General features: G+C 41.9%; 1 long non-coding RNA gene across 12 annotated transcripts in view; it reads right to left on the reverse strand.

Moving 5' to 3' along the window:
- LOC309654063 overlaps positions 1-24,708 on the reverse strand; it is a 44,118-nt gene extending 19,410 nt beyond the window's left edge. For 3 of the 12 annotated variants that reach the window (XR_014259787.1, XR_014259788.1, XR_014259789.1), the window contains exons 1-4: positions 24,614-24,708; positions 20,476-20,621; positions 10,992-11,066; positions 2,907-3,032 (exon numbers count right to left, since the gene is read on the reverse strand). This is a non-coding gene — a long non-coding RNA (uncharacterized lncRNA). Of the gene's footprint in view, positions 1-2,906; positions 3,033-10,991; positions 11,070-20,475; positions 20,622-24,613 lie in introns of all 12 variants that reach the window. The other 9 variants (XR_014259785.1, XR_014259786.1, XR_014259782.1 and 6 more) reach the window with 7 other exon arrangements.
- Between the last annotated feature and the right edge of the window lie 749 nt (positions 24,709-25,457).

Here is a 25,457-nt window from a genome sequence, read left to right on the forward strand (position 1 = left end):
ATCCTAAAACTGCCACCAGAAAACTGCTAGAGCTAATTAATGAATATGGTAAAGTTGCAGGATACAAAATTAATGCACAGAAATCTCTTGCATTCGTATACACTAATGATGAAAAATCTGAAAGAGAAATTATGGAAACACTCCCATTTACCATTGCAACAAAAAGAATAAAATACCTAGGAATAAACCTACCTAGGGAGACAAAAGACCTGTATGCAGAAAACTATAAGACACTGATGAAAGAAATTAAAGATGATACCAACAGATGGAGAGATATACCATGTTCTTGGATTGGAAGAATCAACATTGTGAAAATGAGTATACTACCCAAAGCAATCTACAGATTCAATGCAATCCCTATCAAATTACCAATGGCATTTTTTACGGAGCTAGAACAAATCATCTTAAAATTTGTATGGAGACACAAAAGACCCCGAATAGCCAAAGCAGTCTTGAGGCAAAAAAATGGAGCTGGAGGAATCAGACTCCCTGACTTCAGACTATACTACAAAGCTACAGTAATCAAGACAATATGGTACTGGCACAAAAACAGAAACATAGATCAATGGAACAAGATAGAAAGCCCAGAGATTAACCCACGCACCTATGGTCAACTAATCTATGACAAAGGAGGCAAAGATATACAATGGAGAAAAGACAGTCTCTTCAATAAGTGGTGCTGGGAAAACTGGACAGCTACATGTAAAAGAATGAAATTAGAATACTCCCTAACACCATACACAAAAATAAACTCAAAATGGATTAGAGACCTAAATATAAGACTGGACACTATAAAACTCTTAGAGGAAAACATAGGAAGAACACTCTTTGACATAAATCACAGCAAGATCTTTTTTGATCCACCTCCTAGAGTAATGGAAATAAAAACAAAAATAAACAAGTGGGACCTAATGAAACTTCAAAGCTTTTGCACAGCAAAGGAAACCATAAACAAGACGAAAAGACAACCCTCAGAATGGGAGAAAATATTTGCAAATGAATCAACGGACAAAGGATTAATCTCCAAAATATATAAACAGCTCATTCAGCTCAATATCAAAGAAACAAACACCCCAATCCAAAAATGGGCAGAAGACCTAAATAGACATTTCTCCAAAGAAGACATACAGACGGCCACGAGGCACATGAAAAGCTGCTCAACATCACTAATTATTAGAGAAATGCAAATCAAAACTACAATGAGGTATCACCTCACTCCTGTTAGAATGGGCATCATCAGAAAATCTACAAACAACAAATGCTGGAGAGGGTGTGGAGAAAAGGGAACCCTCTTGCACTGTTGGTGGGAATGTAAATTGATACAGCCACTATGGAGAACAATATGGAGATTCCTTAAAAAACTAAAAATAGAATTACCATATGACCCAGCAATCCCACTACTGGGCATATACCCAGAGAAAACCGTAATTCAAAAAGACACATGCACCCGAATGTTCATTGCAGCACTATTTACAATAGCCAGGTCATGGAAGCAACCTAAATGCCCATCAACAGACGAATGGATAAAGAAGATGTACATATATACAATGGAATATTACTCAGCCATAAAAAGGAACGAAATTGAGTCATTTTTTGAGACGTGGATGGATCTAGAGACTGTCATACAGAGTGAAGTAAGTCAGAAAGAGAAAAACAAATATCATATATTAATGCATGTATGTGGAACCTAGAAAAATGGTAAAGATGAGCCAGTTTGCAGGGCAGAAGTTGAGACACAGATGTAGAGAATGGACATATGGACACCAAGGGGGGAAAACTGCGGTGAGGTGGGGATGGTGGTGTGCTGAATTGGGCGATTGGGATTGACATGTATACACTGATGTGTATAAAATTGATGCCTAATAAGAACCTGCAGTATAAAAAAACAAACAAAACAACTAATACTAAACTTTCATTGGGTTATTTGTATGGAAATATGTTAATATAAATGTTTCAGACATTACATGAAATTCCTAAAAATCTTATATTTGTATTTGTATGGAAATATGTATGGAAATATGTTAATATAAATGTTTCAGACATTACATGAAATTTCTAAAAAAAAAAAAAAAAAAAAAGAAAACAACCCCATTCTTAATTTCATTACAAAGAATAAAATACTTAGGAATCAATTTAGCCAAAGGGGTGAAAGATCTCTACATTGAAAAGTATAAAAAGTTGATGAGGAAAATTAAAGATGACACTGATAATATGGAAAGACAACCCATGTTCATGAACTGGAGGATTTACTATCATTAAAATATCCATACTACCCAAAGTGATCCACAGATTCAATGCAATCCCTATTAAAATCCCAGTGGGGGACTTCGCTGGTGGTGCAGTGGTTAAGAATCCGCCTGCCAATGCAGGGGACACGGGTTTGAGCCCTGGTCTGGGAAGATCCCACATGCCGTGGAGCAACTAAGTCCACACGCCACAACTCCTGAAGCCCGCGCACCTAGAGATCGTGCTCTGCAATGAGAGAAGCAACTGCAATGAGAAGCCCGTGCACCACAACAGAGTAGCCCCCACTCACCTCAACCAGAGAAAGCCCACGCTCAGCAACAAAGACCCAACGCAGCCAAAAATAAATAAAATAAATTTATTTTTAAAATTGGGCAAAGGACTTGAATAGACATTTCTCCAAAGGAGGCATATAAATGGCCAACAGATGTATGAAAAGGTGCTCAACATCACTAACTGTCAGAGAAATGCAAGTCAAACCACAATGAGATATCACCTCACACCTGTTATAATGGCAATTATCAAAAAGACAAAAGATAGCAAGTGTTGATGAGGATGTGGAGAAAAGGGAACCCTCGTGCATTTTTGTTGGGTATGTAAATTGATACAGCCACTAAGGAAAACAGTATTGAAGTTCCTCAAAACATTAAAAACACAACTACCTTATGACTCAGCAATCCCACTTCTGGGTATACAGCAAAAGGAAATGAAATCGGTATCGTGAAGAGACATATGCACTTCCATGTTTACTTTTCACAGCAGCCAAGATATTGGATCAACCGAAGTGTCTGTAGATTCATGAATGGATAAACAGAGTGTGGTATATAAACAGGCATATCTCCTTTTATTGTGCTTTGCAGATACTACGTTGTCTACAGATTGAAGGTTTGTGGCAATCCTGCATTGAGTAAGTCCATTGGTGCCATTTTCCCAATTAACATTACTTTAAAATTAAGGTATGTACATTGGTTTTTTAGACATAATGCTATCACACATTAACACACTATAATATAGTAGACACATAAGTTTTATATGCACGGGTAAACCAAAAAATTCATGTGGCTTGTTTTGTTGCAATATTTGCTTTATTTTGGTGGTCTGGAACCAAACCTGCATTATCTCCAAGGTATGCCTGTATACGACGGAATATCATTCAGCCTTTAAAATGAAGGAAATGTTGCTATTTGTGACAACATGGATGAACCTGAAAGAGATTATGCTACGTGAAATAAGCCAGGTACAGAAAGACAGCTACAAACACTTCATGATGCTACTTTTATGTGGAATCTGAAATAGTCATAGATGTGGGGTGCAGAACAGTGGTTGACAGTAGATGAGGGCATGGGAAAATTGGCAGGTATTGATCACGAGGTACAAAGTTTCAGTTATGCAAGGTGAATAATTTCTGGAAATCTAGTGTACAACAATGTGCATATAGTTAACAATGCTGTATTGTGTACTTGTAATTTGCTAAGAGGGTAGATCTGAAGTGTTCTCACCATAAAGAAAGAAAAAAGAAAATGGTAATTATATGAGGTGATGGATATGTGAATTGGCTTGATTGTGGCAATGATTTCAAAAATGTATATGTATATCAAAACATCAAGTTGTATATCTTAAAGATATATTTTTATTTCTCTATTATACCTCATTAAAGATGGGAAGAAGAAAGAAATGAGGTAATGATACATACTACAATATGGGTGAACCTTGAAAATTATGCTATGTGAAAGAAGCCAGACATAAATGGTCACATACTGTATAATTTACACTTATATGAAATATCCAAATAGATATATCTATAGAGACAGAAAGCAGACTGGTGACTGCCCAGGGGTTAGGTAGAAGAAAGCATGGGTAGGTCTTCCCTTTAAAGCGATAAAAATATTTTTGAACCACATAGAAGTAAGGGTTGCACAACATGGTGAATGTACTAAATGCTATTGAATCGTTCAAGTTAAAACGGTTAATTTTATCTCAGTAAAAAGTAAAACTTCTCCCCAAGTTACATTTAGTTAATTTACTGTGTCTTGACAAGTTTTAATATGAATCATATCGTTAAGAAGAAACAGCCTCAATTCACACCAAATAAACATTCAGTTTAGCGAGGTATCTGTTTTCTAATGGTTTTTTAATGTCCTAACTTTAGCATACTACCCCATCCCTGTTGTTGTGGTAGAGCAAATGGCATGAACCAGAGGTGGAAACCTAAATCAGACCGTAAAACTCTAACTGAATTTTTGAGACAATGCAACGGCAGGGTTTATGTGTTTTTGCTTCAACATGTTTGTACCTACAATTTCTTATCTTGCTCTACCTGACTTTTTTAAATCTTTAATTCATTTATCTTAAAATATGTAAATAGTTTATAAAAAGCAAGTAAATATCTATGTATTGCTAGAAAAGAGATAATTTAACGATGAGCTTTCTTTATTCGTCATATTTTATACTGTTAGAAGAATGAGGCTATCAATTGAATTCTGTCCCCCCAAAATTCATATATTCAAGCTCTAACAAAGTGATGGTATTTGGAGATGAGGCCTTTGGCAGGTAATGAGATTAAATGATGTCATGAGGATTAGGCTCTATTAGTGCCCCTATAAGAGGAAACCAGAGAGTTTTTTCTGTGTCTCTCCACCATGTGAGGACACAGTGAAAAGACAGTTGTCTGCAAGCCAGGAAGAGAGCCCTCACCAGGCACTGAATTGGCCAGCACCGTGATCTTACACTTCCAAGCCTCTAGAACTGTGAGTTGTTAAAGTCACCAAGGCTATAGTATTATGTTATGGCAGCTTGAGCTATAAGAGTACTAAATGGAAGAGACATGGAGGAACCCTAAACACATATTGCTAAATGAAAGAGGCCAAACTGAAATGGATACATACTGTATGATTTCAGCTATATGACATCCTGGAAAAGGTAGGGCACTTAAACTATTCTGTATGATACTGTAATGGTCAATGCTTGTCATACATTCGTCAAAACCCATAGGATATACAACAGAGTAAACTGTAATGTAAACTATGGATATTAGTTAACAGTAATGTATGAACTTTGGCTCATCAATTGTAAAAAATGCCCCACACTAATGCAAGACGTTAATAATAGGGGAAACTTTGGTTTGGGGAATAGATGTGAGGGGGTGTATGGGAACTCTATACTTTGCTCAAATTCTCTTTAAACTTAAAACTACTCTAAATATAGTCTACCAATTTATTTAAACAAAATAAATCTAAGTTGCCTCATCATATTGTGAGGTTATTACCATCTTACAGTTTTTCTATTTGACCGACTTCTTTAATGTTCATTTCTATCTTCTTTTATCCTTGTAAAAAATATATCAAATGTTTTGTACTATTTCACCTCCCAGCCTATTATCTTTTTAGTTATATGTCTTTCACAAACTCTCGTTGGAAACTACATTAGATATCCTTGACTTATTACACTCTATGCCCATTACTATTTTCACCACCTCCCTAGTAATGCTTGAACCTTGGCTATGACCCATTGTCACCTCTGGACAAATAGTTTCTGCTCTATTTTCTGTCTTCTGTCCTTCTGGGCCACTTCTATGTACCATCATTACACAAAGAACTGACTTTACAGATTCTATATGCCAGTGTGTAAGACTTGCAGTGTTTTAAGAAGTATCCCAACTTCATGATGATGATTTGGGGTCATTACCAAAGCACTCGGGATCATTCATATTATTTTAAGGTAGTTTTATAGGACAACGCACATTGGTATTTTCCTCCTATTAACAGAGTAGGAAACTGTGGGTTGATCTGCAGCTATTTTGATTAAGAAGGCAGGATATGAACTCTGCTTCTTTGCTGGGGTACTTGGCACTGCTCCTTCTCTTGCTGGGACATATTTTGCGCCTTTACAGCCTGGCATCTAGGCGTACTGATCAGACTAATGTTTGGCTTTATTGGATACGTTGACCAGTCTGATATTCTGGTACATACAGGTTACTTGGTCATGGTTGCTCACCTCTGAACCTCAGCTTCATCACCTGCAAAGTGCAACTAATAGCACATCCGCTTTGTGGGGTTTTTATGGATTTGGCAAGCGTCATAGTGCCTGGCACGTGCTAGAGACTCAGGTGATGCAGTAATTACCCAAAGTTGCATTTTCAGTGGATCCTTCCCACCGGGAGAAGGTGACTCACGGCCTTGGGGGAGGAAGAGCAGGACAAACAGCAAGGGCAGCAAGGGCCAAGGCAAGGAGGTGAGAACTGACATGCAGGGGGGCCTCATGCTGGTATCACCAGAGGGCCCAGAGTGAGCCAGGATGTGGGGAGAGACTGGCCAGTCAGTAAGACCAGGCCAAGAAGGGCCGTGTGAGGGGGCTTAGCTTTTACCTTGTGGTAGAGGCCATCCAAAGGAGAAAGTGGAAGATGGGTAGGTATAGACTTCTCCCTTAGGAATTGTCCTCGGGGTCTGTTTATCTCCTGGCAGGGTCCGTTCAATGAGTTGGCCCCTCCAGCACATTCTAGAGAGGACTGGCCATGTCTGACCCTCTGGAGATACAGCCCTGACCTCCTGGCCACCTCACTGAGGAGAGGGCTCACGGGGGAATCAGCCTCACTCTGCATCTGTCCACCAGTCCTGCACCCTGGACTCCAGGACCACTCACTTGCAAGAGACACATCCAGCTGCCAGAGGAAGTGACATTTCCTGACTCATCTGGCTAAGAATGAGCAGAGTATTGCTGACCATTCCAGGGGCGTAGCTGCCACAGAAGATCAGGATGGGTACAAGCCACAGAAGATCAGAGGGAACAAAGGTCAGTCCACATGGGAGTTCACATGGGCGCCTCACAGTCACCAACATGCCCTCGAGTTTCCCTTCCAGCCCAACACACACTCCACCTGCCCACAGTCGCCTGTGCCACCATCACACAGCCCCACAGAGCTCCAAACATCCTCAAACACACAAACTCCCTACCTATAAGCAGATGCCTGTGTGCCCAGAACCCTCCTGCTCCAGTATACATGCACTACAAACCCCAATAAAATCACAGCCACAGTCTTGAATACAAAAACACACCCCCAACGGCCCCCGATAATCAAACACCGAAATCCTCATATCCCACAAAAGTCCACCCAACCCCATATAACCCCCCAATGCAAACACACAAACCCTTCAACCATAGCCAAATACATTCAAACCAAACTCACATACTTCTTAACATAAGACACAACCCCCAAAATCCAAATATAACACATACAGTCCCCCCACAGCTGTGAACATCCACGTATGTACAATGCCTCAGAAGCTGAGACAAACACAAAATACCATCAGAGAGACACAAGGTTTCCAACCTTCTCCTAAATACTCCCCCCACAACACATGATGAACTCACACCCCCAATACAAACATACACCCATCTCCCTCTTGAGATACTATAAACAGCCTCTGTCACATCCCCTGATTATACATACACAGCTAGCAACCCCCATTTACACTGACAACCCCAATCTCTGCAAATTCCTCCACACCAAAAATACACTCCCTAAACTCTTACCCTACAGGATGAGCATATGTATAACCCCTATACTCTGAATACACACAGATCCAACACACAAAACATTAAAATGCATACCCTTACCTCTTCTCAAATGCCTGCACACAGAGCCTCAAAACACCCAGAACCAGCCCCACCACCCAGCCGCACCATGCTACACCAACCGTACACTCATAAAGGCACTCAGGCCCCTCATCTCTCCCCAGATCACACATACACAGTCTCTACACAGCTTTACTATTACCCCAAACCGTCCTATACCCCAAACATACATCCATGAGTTCCCCACACAGCCCTAACCCATGACAGAGGCAGCTCTACCAGGGGCATCATGGCACCCCGAGTGGGCAAATGCCGCTGAGGTAAGTGCCTCCTATGTTGCTGCAATTCTTGCTGCTGTTGCAAATCATCCCTTGACCCCACCGAGGCTGACCGGGACACCCTAAACAGGAAGTGGCAGCATATGAGTCAGGGAAGAGGAAAACTCCCTTCCAGGTATTCCCTGTCACCATCCATTGCACCAAAACATCGAATGACCAGCATGAACAAGAAACAGAGACATGTAACTATACCATGATAGAAGTGCAAATTTTTCTAGAAAAAATTTCTCCAAGGGAAGGGGGAGAACTGTGTTCCCCCTAATTATAAAGCCATGCTGTTACAATTCAAAGAAACGTCAGATACAGTACAACAGGCATTGGACTGCATCCATGTTGTAGCTAGATATGAGAAAGATAATTTTTCTGAAGCCCCAAATCTCGCTTGCCAGTAAAGGCACATGGGCGCCGCTGCCCCATCGGCCAGGAACCCAACAGAGGACGCTTAAGGGATATAGGGACTTCTGGGACCCTTATTGGTCTCCACCAAGGGGTGGTGCTTTCACACAGCTCCATCCTTCTTGAGATGACTAACAGACCTCCCTGTATTGGCAGCTCTGGAGATTGGGGTCCCTAATGACGTAACCTTGGGACAGCCCAAGCACAAGGTAGACATTTTTGCTCAGACTCTTCAGCAGACTGGAGTGATGGGCAGCTGTCACCTCTCCGAATCCTGTACCCTGACCTCTGCCAAGGCCTCTGCCTTAGGGACCTGGCAGATCCCTGGAGCGTGGTCCTCCTCTGGGACAATTGCCCATATACTTCTCTAATTATCCTTGGGACACACATAAACAACTTTTCTTATGGCTCTCATTGACAACTGGAGCTCAAATTACACTGCTTCCTGGGAAACCCTTCAATTATAAGCAAGGGCCACACGTTAGATTACAACGCATAATAGTCAGGGGAGTAGAAAGCATTCAACTTCCATTGAATGTCACTACTGAAACAATCTTTATTAAAATTTTTTTAGTGGTGGTAGCCCCTTTGGCCCTACCCTTTCCCGTTACAGCTATGGATGCCTTGATGTACTGCAACGCCGTTTGGAACAAACCCAAATCCCTGTTCTTCCTGGTGGAAGCTGAATATTGGGAGCCCATAAGACTGCCACCTAAGACGGTAAATATCCCCCAATAACATGTATGACAGGGGGCTGTGGGATTGCAGCCCCAAATTCAAAATTTATGACAAGAACAAGTCATTAAACACACCATTTCTCCTTTTCAATTCCCCCATTTGGCTGCTATTAAAGCCTGCTATTAATGAGTGGCGCCTTATAAGCAACTACTGAAATATCAGTGCTGATCCCCACTATTAAGGCTCCCATTTCCAACACTGTCCAGTTGATTAAGGATATCCAAAGGGCTCCAGGGAATTACTTTGCTGTGACAATCTAGCTATTATGTTCTATTCAGTACCAGTTATTGAGGAGTCCCAGCTGCAGTCTACTTTTACTGCAGAAGGCACCCAGTATGTTTTAACCTGTCTGCCTACTGGCTATCTTAACAGCCCAGCTATTGCCCACAGTCTTTGCTGGCAAGACCTGGTGTCCCCTTGCACCGTCTGGCACTATACTGATGTTCTAATCCAGAGCCCCTCAGGAGATTGGTGCACGAGGCCCTAACATGGTTGGTGACCCATCTATAACATACAGGTGGGCTACTGCCCCACAGAAAATTCAAGGGCTGTCCACAACTATTACATTTCTGGGCATTAACTGATCCTCTAAAAGCCAGGAAATTCCTCTTGCAGCTAAACCTCAGCTGTTAACTATTCAGCCCCCCAACACACTATAGCAAGCCCAACTCGTCTTCCTTAGGTCTCTTCACACTTCGGAGGCAACAAATACCACACTTGTCCATCATTCGTAGACCCATTTATGCAGCCACGTACAAACCCTCCATATTTTACTGGCGAAGAGCTAAACAATAAGCTTTATAGCAGGCACAAAGGTCAATTAGTCAAGCCCTCCCACTGGTTCCCCCTGGCTGCTCCTTCTGGGCTGAGAATGGACTATATGTCCTGGAGCCTTTGGACTAACACAGCTCCTCCTAGCTGCCTGTGGGCTTCTGGACCAGATGGCTGCTCTCTACACCACTACACCCCCTCAGAACCGATTTGGGAACTGGTTCGTTGGTTTTGGTCTTGGTTTTGTGTGCACTGATGCCAGAATTTGCTTGCGTCTTTTGCGTTTTGGTGTACAAAATGGGAAATACTCCATCTACCCTGAAGGAGAGCCCTTTGGGGCCTATATTAGATAAATGGGTGAAACATAGCCCTGAGCCTATGACTAAGAAACACATGATATACTATTGTAATAGGGTGCGGACTCAAAATATAGGATCAGAAGGGCGGTAGCCCCTGAATGGCTCACTCAACTTTTATAGGATCTCACAGTTACAAGTGTTTTGCAAAACAGCAAGCTGCACCGGCAGTTGTTCCAACTGCCCACCCTCCCCCCATGCCGCCATCATATTCACCACCTCCTGTTTCCCCTACCCACGGGGATCAAATAGAAGTTTCTGTGTTAACCCCCAGAGCACAGGAGCCGGATTTAGTATCACCATCTAAGACTCCACAGGCCACCCAATTTGGACCGGGAGCCACTTCCACAGCAGGGCAATTTCCCTTGTGCTGACAACCTATAAGAGGCCAGGCGACGCCCTTGGACTTGAGGCGTCTGATTCCAATTTCCCCACAGGAGCCCCAGGGAACTTTGACAGTGGGGAACGAGTTGATTGACTCTCCAATAGATACCACTCCCAAACCCTCCCAGTTTATCTTAAGAGGCTTGTAAATATTAAACAAAGGGGAAACAAAGTCGTCCTAGGAATAACTTGCCTGTATCTTTGAGATGCAAATGTCCTTTCTGGTCTTCTCAGGAACCCTCATCTCTGCCATCTTTTTAAAATGCATCTTCTTAAAAGAGGGTAAAGTAATTTAGAAATTGACTTATCAAGGATAAATTAAAAACCTAAGTGTCTTTTCTGTAAAAATTCAGCCATCTAGACCAGTGAGTTTGATTTTTTCCATCTGTCAGAAACCTAATTTGAATCCAACCTCTTTTTGCAAACTGATGGGTTTCACATGGCTGTACCTGACTCCGTGCTGAAATTTGGAAATGACAACTATGACGTCTCTGTATGTTTGTGTCCTTGTATGTGTCTTTGTCTTTGGATAACATTGCTGAGGTTGATTTGTGGATGAGCTCTATTTAACTGGCTTAAAGAAAAGTGAGCACTTACAAACCAAACTATTCTAAATACAAGAGAAATTGAGCTAAATGAGCTTCAGGTTCATGTGAACTGGGAAATATTTAGTATTAATTAAGACCTGGTATTAATGTTCATTTGTTGATCTAATTAATATAGACATGCTGTTAGAGTCATCAACATTAAGTATAATACTTTTATTATGCCTAGGTTTAATATAAGCTAAATAAAATCTTGTTATATCTATTGCAAATTTGTCAGCAGGGAAATAACCTGATGTGAAGAAACTTTTAAGGACAGAAAATGCAAATGAAATAAGAGCTTTAGGTGAACTTTTTAAAATACTTATCTTTTAGGAAGGTCTATCTAAAATTAGTCTCTCCAGATATTTGACCACTTGAAAGTCAGAATTCTGCTAAAATAAGTGACAGAAGCTTTATGGAAAGTGGACCCTGAAAAAAAGAGTTCTGTACGTGGTCAGGATTGACTAAGTTGAATTGAGTAAATAAATTTTAAAAGTAAGCTGGTGCAAAACCTGAATTTCGCTTTTCTCTCTGTTAAGAAGACAAGGTTTCTTAAGATTTTGGACTGCTTTTGATACCAGATTTTAAGTTTTTCTACCTTTTAAGAGATCTGTTCTGTACTTGCCTTTGAAATCTTTTGTTGTTACTTTGGCTAACTGAATAACTATTGTTTCACAGTGACATGTGATCCTCCCTGTTTTTAACCCTTTTCTTATTTTTCGGACAAAACTTCCCAAATCAAATTATAATGAAGTTCCTTTGACCTCTAGCTAACTTTGGGGTGCTTCAAAGGGCCCCTGAAACACCCCAAAGAGATATTAACTAATTAGGTTGACTTGGTATGTTGAATTACACGGGAAGTGTTGTCAAATAAGCAATAAATCTTCTTAGGTTACATTGTATGCCAAATGATACAGGTATTCTACAGATTATATGGAGTTCCTAAAATTTGGTATGTCCTGGTAAAATGTGACCAGTCAGAATTCTCTTTATTATCGGAAAGTGTTGCATGTCACCGCAGTAACCACGTTACTTTGTCAATTGCATCGTAATCAGATTTAAACGTGCCTTCTCTTTGTTTCTTTTCAAGTAGCCAAATGTCTCAGCCCACTCATCTTTGTAAAAATAGACATAGAAGTCTTTCAAATGCTGTTTTAGCAGGAAGTTACTGATGTGTATGTGCCATTTACAGTGATTCTGTATATACTCCCCAGCTTCAAAAACACTTAGAACTGCTGCTGTGGTTTCTGGAAGAGTCAGTTGTCCGTTCCTCAATTACACCTGTGCAGCTCGGGTCTGAGTTTTTAAAGAATAGTTAACTTTTAAAGAAGTTTCTTTATCAAAAGAGCAGTTTGAGTTATAGCCATGGTTTTTGCTGGGTTAACATTGGCTTCAGTTAAATCGTTTCAATTATAAAGTAAGTATAACTATGGTGAAGAAGCTTGTCTCATTTTTAAATGCTGAATCACATTTTATTTCTTGAATTAATGCGATAGAAACGTCAAAATTCCGGACCACTGGAATATGCCAACTTTTTTGTTTTGGGGTTGTGTGTATAGTTTTTGTTGTGCTGATTTGTTTGCTTGTTTTTTAAAGAAACTGAAACTGCTATGTCTGCTAGTGGAAGAAAATGCTTTGTTTTGCTCTGAAGATTCTGAAATTTTTCAGGCATATCGTGGTTCATAGATTACAAGGAATAATGCTAGTTAAATGCCAATGAACTATTTTTACTCTTTTTATACGAAATGTACAAATTTCGGGGGGGGGGTGATGGTGGCAGCGGTGCCTCTTACTACCTTATGTAAAACACTTGAACATTTTCATCAATATTGCCATCATCTGTTTAATACTCCCAGTATATTTTCTCAACGTGTTTACCTAAAGTTGTATGGAATGATATAATAAGCAATAAAATCTGGATTACACCAAAAAAAAAAAAAAAGTGCCTTCTTAAGTCTTTCGTCATTGTACACAGTTACGGTTTCACTCTGATGCCTCTGCAAAAATGCTTCCTCTTCAAGATTTATAGAAGGGACCTTTGGATAAATACAAGTTTCTGGTTTTCAGACCATAAAGGTGAACTGGGTAAGATCTTGTTGAAGAATTCTAATGGGAAACCTGATGGCTTCATAAAGCTGTTAACAAAAACGATTAGTTGCACATGACTGGGTAAACTGGTGACTATGGTTATAATTTTTATGGTTTCTATCTGAAAAATGACTGCTTTAAATCTGTGTTTTCCAGGTGTAAGCAAAACCCTCCCCTTAAACTAATTATGACTTACAGTAATTTGTTAAATTATACCCTTGTACGCAGAATTGAAATATTTATCTTTTTCTCTCTACTTGGTTGATCCTGCCAGTAGCGTATGCTTGTCTCAAAGATTAAGCTGTGCATGTCTAAGTACGCACTGCTGGTACACTGAAACAGCGGATGGCTCACTAAATTAGTTATGGTACCTCTGGTCGCTCGCCATTGCAATTGGATTACAAGTAGTTATACTGATCATTGTTCTTTGTTTCCAGATTGTTTGCTCTTTGTGTCTCCCTGCTGCACTGTGTCTTTGTTAACGTTACTAGCTGCATTACTTATATCCTGTCTATTTTATAAGATTGGTGTCTCTTACAGTACCCAGTCTGTAACCAGGCCTCCAACAATACTTCTATGGCTAAACATCTTGAGGAAATAGATCACATTTATAACATAAAATAATTGTAATAGTGTGATTCTAGGTATGGGAGGAAGCAACAAGGGAAAATGTCTCCTGGATCATAATTAAGATAGAGGATCCAGAGGATCTTTAATTATCAATAGGGCCTAGTCCAAAAACTAGCACCTGGAGTGGCATATCAAGAATTCTCCCCTGACCTGGGATGAGCCTCCCAGCACCGTGGGACAAAATTTGATCCTGAAATGTCTCCCAAATATTGGTCAAAATCCTGACCAACAGGAGAGGATCTGAGAAATGGAATATTGCCTGACACATCAGTCATTAGCGATTGCAGCCCTCCAACGTGAGCCGGTGAGCCCTGACAAAACTCAGGATATGAGAATATAGGATACAGGCCCCGGGTAGCTGAGGTACATATCAAATGAATGATTTCAGTGAGCCCAGACTCTTGCATCTTCCCATACATAGAAAACTGCTAAATTCCTTAACTTGAGATGCTGCTTCCCAGGCTTGAAGCTCTCAAAATTCCCGTCAAATAGATCATAACTCTCAACTTTTAGGCTGAGAATTTTTTTTTAAGGCTACAGGTGTAAAGGAGACACTTTCCAGAGAGGAACAAAAAAAAAAAAACAACGTTTGGAACACTGGCACCGATGGTGGACACTCCCGGAAAGTTCCATCTGACAAAGCAATTAGAAGGGCCGGCACCCCTTTTTCCACAAGACTGTGGAATGGACATTGACAGTAGGGAATTGGAACAGGGAGGAGCCAAATCTGACTACACGTTGGATCTGTTTCTTTTACTTTAACCTTTGCCTTCCGCTGCTTTTGTTCACTAAAAGGATACTGTCTGTACATAATGGCCTGCCTCGGGAAATCCTGTTCCTCTGCCTGAATGTTAAACCAAAGTGCCTTTGTTCAGGGAAACATACGGACTCTGTCCACCTGTGGATGGCTGCAATTAAGAAGAAATGAACACATCCCCTCCCTGAGGCTGGCCATTCCAGGGGATATTCGCAAAACTTATGGCCCTTTTACTTTACCTCCTCATCTCCTCCCCCTCTCTGTGCTATAAAAGAAACTGGCATCCAAACCCCGATAAGATGGTTATTTTGAGACTTTAGTCCGCTGTCTTCTCGGTCTGCTGGCTTTCCGAATAAAGTCATATTCTTTGCCTCAACACCTCATCTCCAATTTATTGGCCTGTCGTGCGGCAAGCACAGCAAGCTTGGACTTGGTAACATCTTTACTCAGGACACGGTGTCACAAAATGGGACATTGTTTTCTGTTTGGTTTGTTTTTGTGTTTTGTGTTTGTTTTTGTTTTGGGCTGCGCCACGTGGCTTGTGGGATCTTAGTTCCTCGACCAGAGATCGAACCCGCGCTCCCTGCAGTGGAAGCTCGGAGTCCTAAGCAATGGCCTACCAGGGAATTCCCATGGGACACTGTTACCTTGCAGTCATGGTCCTCACCTTTGTGAGACAGAGGTAGTAGTGCAGCAGGATGGAGAACGTTGTAAAGTTTAAGATAAAGATTAGGTGGTGAAAGCAGGATTTCACAGGAAGTGAAGCTAGTGACACTTGCAGTGAAATGTTGTCAATTCAGAGTTAAGAAGACTGTGGACAATGTGTGGAGTTTGCAAATAAACTTCATTTTCTAGAGTCAAATCTGCCAAGGCTTCCACTAAATTTGCAGTTGTGGCTATAACCTTAAGACAACTGAGATAGGCATAAGCAACTGAATCAAGTTGCATGCTATAATAGGCAAAAGGCCTATGTTTACTACCATGCTCACATAGTTCCGCGGGGCCTGATTATGCCATTCATGCACAAATCAAGTAAAAGGTTTTGAATAACCTAAAGTTAATCTATTAGGTAGAGATCTCTTTGCTAACTTAAAAGGGCTAATATATTTTGCCTCCAGTGGAGAGCTCACCTTAAAGTTTCCGGATCAACCTGAACCTGATCATTTGGGTAACCCTAAGGCAGGCAGCTCTTGCAGTGCTTGTTTTAGCCTTATAAAAGCCTGCTTATGTTTATCTTCCCAAGCAAAGGATTCAGGAACTAAATCTTTAATAAGTTCATAGAGTGGAAGAGGTAACAGAGAAAAATTTGGAACCCAGAGCTTGCAATAACCAGCTAAACCTAGAAATCCACAATGCTAGCACTTAGTTGTGAGTCTAGGAAGTTCCTGTATCAGCCTAATTCTCTCTGGACATAGCTGAATTCCTTCAGTGCTTAGATTATGTCCTAGGTAATGAACAGTGTCTAGAGATAATTGTAATTTTTCCTTTGTGTTCTTTCTCAGCTAACTGTTGCAGCAAATAAATGGAATCTTTTATGCATGCCTTATGGAATCTTTACAGTAGCTGAGTACAGCAGGAGGTTATCTCCATATGGTAAAAAGGTGGATTTCTCAGGGAACTAGAGGGTACTTAAATCTTGGTGAAGTACTTGGGAGAAAAAAGAAGGGGTCCCAGTGAACCCTTGAGGCATAAAAGTGCAGGTATATTGTTGATTGTTCCAAGTAAAGGCATATAGATATTGGCTGTTGGGTCTCCGGGATGCTGAAGAAAGGTGAACAAAGGTCTTCAACAGTAAACCATTCCAAGTCAGTTGAAACTTGTGACAGAAGGGTGGCTAGGTTTGGAACAACAGGAAAACAGGGAATAACTATTTTTATTAACAGCTCCCAAGTCCTGGACAAATCGCCATCCTGCCAGGTTTCCAACCAGGCAAGATTGGCATGCTGCAGGGACGAGTACAGGAATGACTACCTCCCGGGAAATTAAGTCTTCTACAATAGGTGTGAGACCTTGTATGACCGCAGGCTTTAATAGTTGTTGAGGAAACCTAGGGAGAGGTTTAGCTACATCTATCTGAATCTTTATAGGTTTGCATTTTTTTATTCTTCTGATGTTAACGCTGTCAGAAGTAGCCCCCAAATTTGCAGGCATCTCCATCAAATTAGAGAACTTGTGCTGAACTTCCTCTTTTATGTCCAGGACAGATTGTAAGGAACATAAATAATCAGGTTCAGGTTGATCAGGAAACTTTAAGGTGAGATCTCCACTGGAGGCAAAATGTACTGGCCCTTTTAAGTTAGAAAAGAGATCTCTACCAAATAGGTTAACAGGGGTATATTGCATAGCAAAAAGGAGTCTTGGTTGAGATAAAAATTCTCTGTGAACTTTATTAGGTACTCCCACCATGGAAACATCCTCTTGACTCAGAGGGACCTGTTGTTCTTTGAGGGTGGGATTTAGAGTAGAAAGCACAGATCTGGTTAGGGCTAGGGCTAGGGTGTTAAAGGGTTAGGTAATTACGTTTACAGTTAGGGTTAGGGTTTAATGTAGATTTCAAAGTAGAATATGAGAGTGGGGTTTAAAGTAGAAAGCATAGCTCCAGTATCAACTAAAATTTGGCAGTTTTTCATTAATTTTCATTCTATTTTCCTCTGGGCTGTTTAAGGTAATTGCTGGTAATAGTTTACCAGAGAACCTCTGGAGTTCTGCCAACTAGGGGAGAGGGTCATGGGGGGGCCCTCCCTTTGAGACAGATATGAGAGCATTTGTGAAGAGTTTGCATAGGACCTTTGAGGACACCTTTTTTTCTAGTGTCCTCACTGATTACAAATGAAACATCAACTTTGGGTCATCGAATTGATCATGGACCCCTAGGAGGTTGTAATGGGGGAGGCCTAGGTGTTATTTTGTGTCTCTTGCCTTAGAGCTGCTGTAACTGTAAGGCTATGAGCTTGGTGGATTTCTGTTTGTGATCTTACTCCAAGGTCCTTTCAAAATGCTCAGCTATAGTCAGGAGTTCACTCAGGCCTACAGCCTCCCAGCCTATTTTCTGCCCGTTTATCAATCCATTAATCTCAGAAGATAATCCATTTACAAAGAGGGCAGTTAAAGTAGGCTGAGTGGCCTTTTTATTGCTTGCAACCCCAAATGCTGTAAAAAGAGAGCCTACAAACGGGCTCTAAAGTCTTCCACAGATTCACCCCTCTTTTGTTTGTATGAGTGAATAATAGGCCAATCATTATTAGGCCAATTAATAATAGACCAAGTGTGAGCAGGGAAGATTTTAGGAATAGCTTATAAAAGGTTAGTTGTTATTCTGCAAGCCTTTTTAGGTCGAGGATCTTGAATATCATCCTAGGGATTATGTCATTTTGCTTCCCACGTCCATTCTGGGGCTTCCCCCAGTCCTACCAACATGTGTACAAGCGGATAAAGATCTAGCAGTTTGGGGACATAGGCCGTGACAGTGACTCTAAATTCTTCAAAAAAATGTTGGGCGTTCCTCCCTAGGTTTAAAGAATTCTTTGACTATAGCTCTCAGTTCAGTCTTTGACCAAGGGGTAAAGGACACCTGAGGGGGCTCACCTGCAACCTCAGGTAGTTTTACTTTAAATGGCAATTGTTAAATATTCTCTTTGGAATAGAAAAGTATTTCAGACAGAAAATGAGTAAAACAAGAGTACTCAGGTGAAAAAGGAAAGGGGGGGACAGTAGGAGTTAAATCTGCAGTCACATCCGTCCTATGGTCTTTTGTTTCAGGTACCTTTTGTCTCTTCAATTTTTCATTAGCTTTTTGTTCTAAGTCTCTAAACGAAGCTATTTTGGAATCTTGAAACCTTCTGTAAATTTTTACATACCAACTAAAGCAGGCATCTCATTCTCCCTGTCCAATTTGGGAACACTTGCTCTCTAGTGTTTTCCTTAAATGAACAATCTTGTCTAACTGGAACATTCCCCACAATGACCATTGTAATTCTAGCTCAATATTAGTATAATTTTGCCATCTTTCTAAATATCTACAGCCTCCAGGACCATAGTTCTCAAATATAAAATAAACAGGTGTGCCAGAAGCTGGCATTCTCAACTCTTTGGTGATAAAGGATCTCATTTCCTTAGCTAGCCTTTGTCAACCCAAAAGAACACACAAAAGAACTGCGCCTTAATATATCAGCAGTAACAAAGAGATGTCACTATGTCCTGGCCAAAAGAAGGCCTGGTATGCACCACCACCAATTCCCAGGGATCCCTGGACTGAGGAAAAAGATCCAACCAGCAAATCCCAAGGAATGGGGACTGCAAACTGATGCCAAACAAAATGGAGAACTATAGCTGCCACCAACAGTTCCAAGCATGGAAACTGAGGGCTGATTCCAAACAGATGGGGAAGTGCAGACTACACTGCCAGCAGTGCCCAATGTGGAATCCAGGGAACAAAATTAGGGGCTAAGGTTTCCCACTCAAAAATATACTGGCAATAACCAAGAGATGTTACTGTGTCCTGGGAATTTCCATTTGAAAGGCTAGGGGTTTGGCCTCAGGGAGAATCCTCTACCAGCCAAACTGACCTGCCCTGTAAAGGAAAGCCAATTAGATTGCGAGCACAAACTCAATCAAAGAGAATGGAGCTCAAACCAAGAGGAGCTTACCAAAAACCTTCAGGAATGGCAAGAAAGACAGTGAACTCAAAGGAGTTGTGGGCACTACACCTGTTTCTCCTTGTCCCAAATGTTATCAGAAATTTGCTTCAGATCCCATCACTGCCACCAATATATTTATCTTTTTCTTTTTAAAAAGATAAGCATTTAATCATAAAATCATCCTGTTAGCAAGAGGAATCATAAGAGTGGATTTTAGAAAAGTGCACATACATATTTTGATACAGAACATTTCTGGAGGGATACATATGAAACTGTTAGCGGCCACCTCTGAATGCCACCAATGTATTAAAAAACAAAATTTAACTGAGTAAATGTGAAGATTTACTTTGAAGTTTGAATAAATTGGCTTTATTAAACGATTCATGAATCAGGCAGCATCTCATCTGACAGAAAAGGAGATACTCCAACGGGTTACACAACATGGAAGGCTTTTTGTTTTTTGGCCACGCCACATGGCATGTGGAAATCTTAGTTCCCCGACCAGGGATCGAACCCATGCCCCGTGCATTGGAAGAGCAGAGTCTTAGCCCCTGGGCCACCAGGGAAGTCCCAGAAGGCTTTCAAAGTAAAGAGGGTGGGACAAGGAAAGAAAGTCATCATCAAGGGAAAAAATGAAAGTTCACTGGAGGAAAGTGAAACTTCAGGTGACAATGGCTTCTCATTGGCTAAACTGCGGAATTCTCTATTAGCTATTTCTATTTTCTATTTCTGGTTGCTGGCCAGGAAGGAAGTCTTGCCTCCTCCAGCTGGGGTAGTAAAGTGGTTGCACTTCCTGTTTGGGGTCAGTGAATGACCTCTTCCTCTTGGGGTCATGAATGATGAGTGACACGGCATGAGAGCTCCCTCTACGGGCCTTCCAGACTCCAATTCTAGTTGAGGTTTCCTTTTGTTAACATTCACAGCATGTTTTATTGGCAGGAGGATTCCCAATGAGGGAGAAAAGGCCACAAGACTCACCATAAAGAAGGCTCAGAAATTCCTGGGTGGGTCCAAGGAAGGCACAAGGTGGCTGTGGGGTCAGCTGGTGGCCACAATGATCACATGGTTCCATCTGATGGGTCTGCAGCTCGATGTGGAATAGTGAATAAAAGGGTCAGTTCATCCTATCAGAGAAACATGAAACTGAGATAAGCTTCCCACTGCTAGAAGCATCATGAGCCTTCAGAAAAGAACAGAGAACATGGCTAAAGGGTTTGGGAACATCAGAGCCATATCTCCTCAGAGTGGGACTCCCCAGGCTCTCCAGGTCTCAGTCCCCAACTCTCCCTCAGGGACAAAGCCTCCCCACCCCTGTCCTTGTCAGCTCACTGATCCCTAGAGGTCCTGCCTACCCCTGAGGACTTAGATTTCCATGGAGACAGGTTGGTTGAGACCTAGTGATACAGTTGACCAGCCTGATACGCAACAGTTCCCACCACCCTGGGGCAGTTGGGCTCAGGGACACGTGGCTCTGGACTCCATGTGGAGGGTGTCCTTGCACGTCAGCTGTGCCCCAGAAGAGCCAGTAACGCCTGTAGCTGTCCAACTGATTCTCAGGGTATTTTCCTGGGAGAGCCCTTGGTCATCTGACCTCCTATCCAGGAAGCCCCGTGACTTTCTGACTGCTGCCTGTCACGCCAACAACACACCTGTGAAGGTTCTGCTCTGCATGGCCATCTGTCCACCAGGCCCCCCCTTCTAGGGACACAGATGCTAGGACCACCCAAATGCTGAAGGAGTGTCCACCTGCCTAAGGTACAGACACCCCTGTATCCATCTGCATGATTTCTACTGGGAATCTACAACATTGATGGGGATTCTTTGGCCCTAAAGAACAGACCAACCTGATAGGAGCAATGCAATGATTCACAATTACCAGGGTCAATGCACATATACAGGGGCCCATAGCCCCAGGTGCCCCACTCACAATTCACATGGGTGTCCCATACGTATCCACCGATGCCCAAATATTCTTGCTTCATACATACATACATCCAAACACGCACATCAGTGGTCTGCTGGTAAGCGCTAAAAAACTCTCCGAGAAAGGTGGGAAAGACTTCACTTATGCTATCTACATGGTATAAATATTCCCAGCATGACCAATTTCAAGCTACCCACCTGACATCACTGAACACAGAGCTGGGAAGAGATATGCACCATTGACTATCCCAAGATAGTATGAACCAGTTCCAGCACATCCCATACCTTTTCCTATGAATTTGTGCACACAATCCACTTACACCCCAAGTAGACCCCTCAACTCCCACCACAGATATAGAACCAAAAGGATACCACATATACATATGTGTTTGTACATATACATACATATATATATATATCCTGAACACACACGTACATTTCTACCCTCACCCTGAATAAATACACAAACAGACCACCTCTTACTATCTAAATTTTTACAGACGAAACCTTACTCACCCTGAATATTCACATTCCACTCTCACAACTATATATACACGCACAACATGGGCCTGAAAACAAACACGTGCAACCAATATGCCATCCAGATGTACACACTGAGTACCTAAACACACAGGCTCACCAAGTACACAACTGTCTCACGTGCAACCCAAAAAAGACCCATATGCAGTCCCACAGCCCTAAAATACATATACTCCAGGATTCCTGCACACACACATAACCTACACCGTCTACTGGTTTCCAAACACACAAACTAAACTCTCACATCCCCCAGAATACATACCCCAGAAGCCGCAGGAACTCAAAAACACACACAGCCACAAATAACCTATACTTATCAAATACAGCTGACCCTTGAACAACTTGGGGGTTAGGGCGCCAACCCTCCATGCAGTGGTTCTGCATCCATGGATCGTGTAGTAGTCCTGTAGTATTTACTGGGAAAAAAATCCACTATAAGTGGACCCGTGTGGTTCAAACGTGTGTTGTTCAAGGGTCAACGGTACATATAAGTCCACCTCACTAATACTGAGAACATACATACAAGCAACACCACTAAATTCTTCAGGCATTACATTTTGAAATAGACACATAGAGGACTCTAAGCCTCCTGCTATACTCACAAATCACAAATACACACACCCACAAACTACTCATGAGTGTACACCCCAAATGCTCAGACACACTCAAAACCTCTGCAGTCTTACTATTATACATACACAATTCTCACACACGTATGGACACACACATGCAAATATTCCCAAGCCCTGAACATACAGATCCCCTCCCAAACACTATACATTATGCTACCTCTCCAGAATACAAGCTCCCCACCACTACCCCAACATATAAACTGTGTATGTGTGTGTGGGTGTTTATATATATATATTTCTACCCTCACCCTGAATATATAGACAGACCACCTCTTACTCCTACCAAACACATGTATAAACACCCTAGCATTCTCCAAAGATATACACTTTGAATACTCCTAACAACTCCATACCTTATGAACAAACTTTGATAATGCATGAACCTGATGATGGACACACACACAGATTAGAATACACAAGTAAGATACATGGAAGTATCTCCAGCAAACCATTTATGAAACAACTTCCATATATCAAATTATCCCTAGCTATTAGGAGCCAGCTCACACATATGCAAGTACTCACAAATACCCGTATCACATATTTCTAATACATAGAAATGCAATTGTCCAACTTCCCTGTAGAAACATAGAACCCCACCTCTTTATCGGATACACATATACTCACTTCCCAAAATACATAAGCTTAAGAGGCTCCTACTGAAAATTACAAATGCACAGCCTCAGCAAATATTCCTCCAAGTGGCCATGCCCCTTGAATACACACACAAACTCATTTAACACATAACTCTCCACAAGTCCCAAATAGAACCACAATTACCCAGTACACTACAAATGTGCAATAATATCACCCTATATGCCCTTTGTTCCAAATACACATACAGTACCACACTACCGGCATATACATAACCCCACATTCCCAGCCTCTCACACAGAACTAACTCTGCCATCTTGCAGAATACAGAATCATACAAACACAACATACCTACATATACAACATCCACCAGTCCCATAAAATAGCCACAGACTTGCCCTCTACACATCCAAATATACATAGACAGCTCCTGAAAATGCACACACACAAACACCCCATAACCATACAACATGCCCTGAATACACAAATGATCATCCTACATTCCCCAAATATACAAAATAAACAGACTGGACACCCAAAGTAATATACACCACTACTTTTCCTGACATTGCCCTTATGCATATGCAGATAATCCTTCCAAATCCACCATTAGACACACATAAATCCCCAAATTCATGGGTGAAAAAAACACATGTAAACATATTCCCCAAACAACTAATTACAAACACCTAACCACCAACTCCTTGAGTATGCCTGCGTCACATCTCAACACCCTCCAAGTACAACACTCACTCTTACACGCTCTCACAAAAACACAGGCACGACCTCCCTTCAGACACAAACATCCACAGACAAAACCAACCCACACATTTGACTACATATCAGATTCCCACCAACCAATTAAATATGTACAGACCCCATCTATGCTTGCAAATCAATCATGATGTGACATCAGACTACAAATACATGTTTATTACCACATTCAGCAAAGTTGCTCCCATCACTGACAAAAGAATGCAGTTTGGACATAAGTGGTGATTGATGTTTTTATGATAAGAAGGAAGACACTAGTGAAACCATGAGTGTGTTCCTTCGCTCTTCACTCATTTTCCAATCACCTGAGCTACACCTTTGGAACCAGATGAGGGTTTTCAACTCGCAGGAACGTCCCTCTAGCTTTTGTACTCTTCAGAACGCGCAGCCTAGAACGGCACCTGTTTAATAGCTCACACACACTATTTCCCCCCCACTGTAGGCCTCGCAATCACTGAACACTTCATGCAGCCGGCTCTCCAGTGGGGCCAATAACCCTGGGGTAAACCCCTCAAGGGAATCGAGCTCTATGGGGGCGTGAATCCACATTGTGGGGAGTCTCCTTACACGGACAAGGGCACAAATAACCCACAGGGTGAACAACAGCGCAGAGCGGTGACACCTGAGGGGTCAAAAGTCCCCGTACCCCTTACCTCAGGGTTCCTGGAATTGACTCTCGAGGCCGCCATGACAGGCCCCGCCCCCGCCGGACGGCCCTTGGGGCCCCACCCTCCGCGCTCGCGCATGCGCTCCTGTCTTCCGGAGCCGACTGCCCCAACAGACGCCAGGAGCAGTTGGAGGATGGCGGTCCGCGTGCCCGAGAGCCCCGCCCTAGTGAGCGTGCGCAGGCGTGCAGGCGCGGGGCGCGCGGGGACCTGCTCTGGCAGCTCTCTGCCAGAAAGGAGCGAGGTGGAGTGTCGGGCACGCTGCGGAGTGTCTCTGGCGACGCTCCTCGCCGGGAACTTTCCTGATGGTCTCTTCTTAAAACCAGCTCTTGTGAGATGTGCACTCGTGAGTTTTCTATTGCACACGTGAAACCCATACACTTAGCTACAAAGAGTTCTGGAGAGCTCTGCTCTAAGCACAGTAGCCTCCAATTGGGGCAAGTGCTTTCATGCCCTTTGGACTGCAGTTCCTTGGTTCTTGTTTATGCCTTTCAAAAAACAGTGGGTCCTTTTTCCTAGCAAGCCTGAAGTTTCCGTTAAACAATTCTAGCAAAGAATTCAGACCTGGGAAACACTCTTAAGATACTGTCTCCTGACTCCGTTCCTAGAGTTTTTCCAAACGCATTTACTCTACTAGAATATTTTTTCTCAGTGTATTTAATACATGGAGGTTTTTCAATAAATGTTGATTCACAGGTGTTTCCTTTGTACGTTTTTTTTTTTTTTTAATAACTTTGAGAGAGAGTGGACAATCTGGGCCAATTTCAACACAGCAGGTAGTATGGGAACAATTTTACTTTCCCTCCCTCCTTTTTTGTAATATCTTGCAGAC

Source organism: Balaenoptera physalus (assembly GCF_965194825.1).
Source record: "Balaenoptera physalus genome assembly, contig: HAP1_SCAFFOLD_1849, whole genome shotgun sequence".
In the NCBI taxonomy this organism is placed as follows: domain Eukaryota; kingdom Metazoa; phylum Chordata; class Mammalia; order Artiodactyla; family Balaenopteridae; genus Balaenoptera; species Balaenoptera physalus.